This window comes from Hyperoodon ampullatus (assembly GCF_949752795.1).
Source record: "Hyperoodon ampullatus genome assembly, chromosome: 11".
In the NCBI taxonomy this organism is placed as follows: domain Eukaryota; kingdom Metazoa; phylum Chordata; class Mammalia; order Artiodactyla; family Ziphiidae; genus Hyperoodon; species Hyperoodon ampullatus.
The window spans coordinates 56,962,314-56,968,735 of record NC_136924.1 but is presented as its reverse complement, the minus strand read 5'-3'; positions in this window follow the sequence as shown (position 1 = coordinate 56,968,735).

The following is a 6,422-nucleotide window of genomic DNA, read 5'->3' as shown; positions in this document are numbered from 1 at the left end:
CAGCATTCTGTAATTCAAAGGGTCAGAGGTGGGAGGAGGAGTTTGGAGCAGATAGTTTGCTACTTTGTTCACAGCATGAGAACAGAGGAAGTGAAATGCAGGCAGGGTTTGATGTTGAGAAAGTGCTGGCAGGGAAGAAACGGAGAATCAATTTGTCCAAAACAGCCTCTTGGCTCCCTCCCCCTAACCAGTAGCTTGAAATTGACCTGTCGTCCCCCCACCCCCAGCGAGGTGTTAGCTCCTGCACACACATGCTCCGAGTGAGAGCGGCAACAGTCATCACTTTTCAAAGAATAAACCTGTAATTGAACGGTAGTCTGAGTAACCTGAGCAAACATCCCTGTTGGTGGTGTTGCCACTGGTAACTTCCTGGCCCCCACGTCTCCAGGAGGTCAGCAGCTCCACTGATAAACAGAAAGAAACTTGTTACAAAGAGGCCACCTGGCCAGCAAGAGCATATTCTGGGTAGCTAACCCCGGCTTTCACAAAAGCCGAAACTTTACCTGGGACTTTGATTTGCGGCATGTTTAAAGCATTTGTAGTCCTAGGTGGGAGTTGGAGGAGGGCAAGCCCTGGCGGGTGGTGGGAGGAGGGGGGAGGGGAAGAGGGAGGGGTAGAGGCTGGGGGGTTGTCTATGAGTGGAATTCGGAGGTTCTGCAAAGTTGCTCTGCCCCAGGCTCAGGAGAGCCAAACCTGGTCCCCAAACTCCCCAGATGACCTCCAAGGGGGAGGTAAGAGGGTGGGAACAGAGCAGTGGCCTGGGAGTTGGGAGAGCTGTGAGCTGACACAAGAGAAGTCACCTAACCACTGTGGCCTCACTGTCAAATGAGAGTACTGGACTCAGACCTAGTCTAAGTGCCCGCTGGTGTGTAACAACAGAACATCACGTAACTCCCATGCTTGTTGGCGTAAGTGCATTCAAAACATCATGTAGTGAAGCCAGCCCTCACCCTTGTAGCTTTAAAGGGGTCGTGTTAACCCCACTGGCCTCATCTCATTTAACAAGAGTTTATGGAATAGCTGCTACATACGAACCTTGTGCTAGACTTTGCAAGTGATTAAAAAGGTGAAAATAACCTGTCCTCTCTGTCCAGGAGTTCACAAAGGTGTGAGAGAGGACAGACTGTGATAAGGCCAAAGTAACCCAGGCCACAGCAGTGAAAGTGTGGAGTCCTAAGCACTGGACCACCAGGGAATATCCTTAGAAAAGTTTTACACTTTAATCGCATAAGAGGTATGAATTCTACAAACTAACAAAAAACATCATTTGAAAATATAATAATTTAAATTTCTTTTACCTATGTGAATTTTGATAACAAATTTTTCATTTTAGTTTTGTATCAGGAAATGTTTATCATCTTCAATGGACAGAGACAAACATTAAAATAAAAATTTATTATTCAAAATTCATAAAAATTAGGTGAAAGAAAGTTAAATAAAACTTTCAAATGATGTTCTTTGTAAGTCTGTAGCATTTATACTTTTGAAGTTATTAAAGCTTAAAACCATACTACCTGGTTTCTGGTACTGAAAGTTCGGGTGCTACCTGAATTTTCAGTACACTCTATATACGTATTTATAATAACTGAAATGAAATTTGAACGAAACAGTACTTTCCCATGTTACATGTGATGTAATGGCAGTTGGTATTTTCTTTTCTGTTCTAGTCTAGTCTAATATTTTTCTTTTTTTAATACATTTATTTATTTTTTTAATTTTTTTATTTTTGGCTGCGTAGGGTCTTCGTTGCTGCGCCCGGGCTTTGCGGCGAGTGGGGGCTACTCTTCGTTGCAGTGCACAGGCTTCTCATCGCGGTGGCTTCTCCTGTTGCGGAGCACGGGCTCTAGGCGTGTGGGCTTCAGTAGTTGTGGTGTGCAGGCTCAGTAGTTGTGGCTCACGGGCTCTAGAGCACAGGCTCAGTAGTTGTGACGCACAGGCCTAGTTGCTCCACGGCATGTGGGATCTTCCCAGACCAGGGCTTAAACCCATGACCCCTGCATTGGCAGGGGGATTCTTAACCACTGCACCACCGAGGGAGCCCTAGTCTGATCTTTTAAAGAATTTTTTTTTTCATGCTGACTTGCAACACTTTAAATTTATTTCACAATCCTATAATGAGTTGCAATCAACAGTTTGATAGACAATGCACTGGGTGAAGCCTTAGTTCCCTTATACCAGGAACAGAAGGTAAATTTGTGTTCTGACTGGTGAGGCCAAGGAAAACAGGTCCAATTTGTTCAGGCTAGGAAGTCTTCCTAGAATAAGACGATTTCTGGCGTCATCTCACTACTAAAACCGAGATGGTCTGATGTGTTGCAATCCCAAGGGTGGTTGGAGGAAAGAGTTGGGAATGAACACCCAGCAGCAGCAGGTGGGGAATGAGTGAGTGAGGGCCAATGGGCATACTTGCCAGTGGACCTGGTGGCCAGCCTGAAGGTGAGGGAGCTACACTGCGGGGAGGACCATATGCAGCCCTGCTCTTGACAAAGGACTGTGTACAATAGGGGCTATTTCTTCCCCAAGGCTGGTGACCTCCCCGACCTTGCCAGCCACACTTCTGGGAATCGTCTCTTACGCAGAGAGCAGGAATCCTTCAACCCAAAGTCTTCTGGCTTCCATCAGAATCGAATTATGTGTCCATTCTAAGGGACTCTTTTCCATCTCTCACATGCTGAGCAAACAAACCAGAGACCGAGTCCCTTACTGCCAAGGCTAATCACAGGTGTCTTGTTTCATTTTAGGATGTGGTTAGTTCCTTGAGGAACTGCAGGCACCAGAGAGAAAGCCTTAGACAGCCAGGTTGGATCGAGAGAGCAGATGCCTGGGAAGCGCTCAACTTAATCCCAAGTCTCTCTCCAGGAGGGAAAAAAAGGAACAAAGGGAAACCACACTGCAAGGGACTACAAGGCAATGCCAGGATGAGGGAGTTGGAGTAACCTGGGTGATTCTGTGAGTCAGTCAGGGAGGCCTTCCTGGAAGAGGTGAGTCTTAAACACTTGGCAACAGCTGGTAACTAAGCTTTACAGGCTTACCTCGTTTTATTGTGCTTTGCTTTATTTTGCTTCACAAAATAAAGCCGGGTTTTTTTGCAAATTGAAGGTTTGTGGCAACCCTGTGTTGAGCAAGTCTGTCACTGCCATTTTCCCAACAGCGTTATTTTTTAATTAAGGTTTTTTCCTTTTGCTTTGACGTAATGCTATTGCACACTTAATAGACTACGCTATAGTATAAACATAACTATTATATGCACTGGGAAATCAAAAAATTGTGTGACTCACTTTCTCGCAGTGGCCTGAAACTGAACCCACAATATCTCCGAGATAATGCCTGTACCACGCCTTTGTTTCTAACTGTGCTCCCTCTTTCTTGCTGAAGTGGAAGGTAGACAAAGAATCAGGGAAGATGCAGCCTGCAGGATGGTTCAACACTGTCATGGCGAACACTTCCCCATTCTGCGGCCTTCAGTCTTTGCTTAGCTGGGGCAGTTGCAGAAGTGATGAGGTGTCAGTGTCGGGCAGAACCCTTTGTGCCAGCCCAACAACCCCTGGGACCACCGCCTCTACACTGAATCTCCATTTCCCCCTTGAAGCCTTCTTCAAGCCCACAGGGAACTCTACCGTTGTCAACTTGTCTGTGCTATTCTTCAGTTCTAATTTTATTGATTTTTGAATAGGTAATGTAGTCAGGGTTCAAAGTGCAAAAGGGTATTCAGTGAAAGATCTTTTTCCTACTGTTCCCTCCCTGGACGGGTGCTACCTGAACCCGGTGCTAGCGGTTCTTGTTCTCTAACTAGATTTTAAAATCCCATGGGGAGAGGGATGGTCTCACACCTCCGTGTGTCCGTTTGTGTCCCAGCTGGGATGAATTGTCCCACCCCATCACCCAAGGGAGTTTTCCTAACACCATATCTTCCCTCCTTATCCGTATTGCTGCTATCATGAGTCAGACCCCCAAGCCCCTCTTAACTGGCCATCCAGCTGCCAGTCAGGTCGGTCTCCTGGACACGCTCCACCAGCTGTCCTACTACACTTCCTGTAATGCTGGGCTCCCACTAACCCTTCACTGCTCCCCATACCTCAGGTCAAAGGCAGACTCCTTGCCACGATGGCTTGGTTTCAGCCACCGCTCCAGACCCATCATTTGCTACTCCCATCAGGCTTCATACTCCCACCAAACCAAACTACTTGGAATTCTCTGGTGGGCCATGCTGTCTCCTGCCTCTAGGGCTTTCTATGTGCTGTTCCCTCTGCATGAAATGTGCTCACCTCACTGGCCAACCCCTACTTGTGGGTTAGTGCTCAGCCCAAGCTTCTCCCCTGAGGGACTTCACAAACATCACCCTCCCCCACTGGCTGACATGACTTCATCCTCTCTCCTTCAGCCCCCGAGGGTGCCTCTCTCATGCTGTCTTCTCACTGGGTGATCTCTGTTTAAAATTTGACTCCCCCAGTTGACTGTATGCTCCTTGAAGGCTGGGCTTGCTCACCTCTGTATCTCCTGCATCTGATAGAGCACCTGGCATGAAGCAGGAACTCAGTCAATACTGGCACAATGAACAAATCTCTTCTGTCTCCCAGACAACGCCTAATATAAAACAGACCCTCAAAGAGATTGGATTTGATTTGATCTTTGCTGCTGCTTCTGCTGCTGCATCTGACATTTTAAAAGAAAACGACCTGTCTCCCCCCCATCCAAAGTGACCCCGTTCCCCCTGGATATCATGACAGCCACGTGTGCCCCAAGTGGATCCAAGTGAGACTCCGAACACCAGGCTTCTCCATAGGCAGCAGCTTGTATGTTTAAATAACAGCGCAGCTCAGCTGGAGTTACTTCTAAGTATGACAGAGTAAGGAGTGTGGCTTTGGCCAAGGATCAGGTGTTTAAGGATAATTCCTGGGAAACTGAGCAGGGATTTATTAATGATAATGATAGAACTAATTGAAGGCTGAGTCTGTGCCACACGCTCTGCCGAGTATTTTACATACATTATTTCTGAGTTAATCCTTCCCACCACTCTGTGGGTTAGGTATTAGTTACCCCCACTTTATAGATGAGGAAGTTGAGGCTTAGATTAAATCATTTGCCCAAGGGTCACACAGCTGCTACTGATAGAAACTAACACTTTTAGAGCACTTACTGGGTGCAGAGACTGCTAAGCTTTTTCCACGAATTATTTCATTGAACTTAGTGCTTACAACAAACAACCCTAGGAAGTAGGTGCTGTTATTATTAGAAGTGGCAGATCCAGAATTTGTGCCCAGGTTTGTTGCCACCATTGTCTAGTCCTTAACCCCTGAGCCTTATACTTGCAGAGCTGTGTACAGAAAGTTTTACAATCACTTCCTCTGAGGTCTGGGACCACGTACATGGGGGTAGATGCTGGAAGCCATGTTCCTGCCAGAAGGTGCTATCATTAGAATCTTAGATTTTTTTTTTTTTTTTTTTTTTTTTTTCTGTACGCGGGCCTCTCTCTCACTGCTGTGGCCTCTCCCGTTGCAGAGCACAGGCTCCGGACACACAGGCTCCGCGGCCATGGCTCGCGGGCCCAGCCGCTCCGCGGCACGTGGGATCTTCCGGGATCGGGGCACGAACCCGTGTCCCCTGCATCGGCAGGCAGACTCTCAACCACTGCGCCACCAGGGAAGCCCAGAATCTTAGATTTTAAAAAAGGTTTTTTAAATTAAATATGAGCAGATACAGACGAATATTTATAAAATATGTGTAGGGTACAAAGAAGAGCAGTGCCACCAGCAACCACCATCCACTATTTTTTTAAATATTTATTTAGGCTGCTCAGGGTCTTAGTTGAGGCACTCGGGATCTTTTTTAGTCGCAGCACGCAGGAACTTGTTTAGTTGCGGCATGAGGGATCTTTAGTTACAGATGCAGACTTCTTAGTTGCAGCATGTATGCGGGATCTAGTTCCCTGACCAGCGATCGAACCTGTGCCCCCTGCATTGGGAGCAAGGAGTCTTACCCACTGGATCACCAGGGAAGTCCCGCCACCATCCACTTTAAAAAAAAAATCACTTCACTTTGAAGTCCCCTGCATGCCTTTATTCCCATATCTTTCCTCCCTCTTCAGAAACTTTGGTTTCACTGTTTCTTTAGTTTACTTTATATGTAGCTCTACCACATATTCTTTTCTTTTTCTTTGGCCAGTCCTCTTGGCTTGTGGGAATCTTAGTTCCCCGACTAGGAATTGAACCCGGGCCCATGGCAGTGAAATCGTGGAGTCCTAACCACTGGACCGCCAGGGAAGTCCCACACATATTCATTTTTGTATTCATAAAACATATGTTGCTTAGTTTTATGTGTTTTTAAATTTTCTATAAATGGAATCATACTGGATGTATCTTTCTTTTTAACATCTTTATTGGAGTATAATTGCTATACAATGGTGTGTTAGTTTCTGCTGCGTA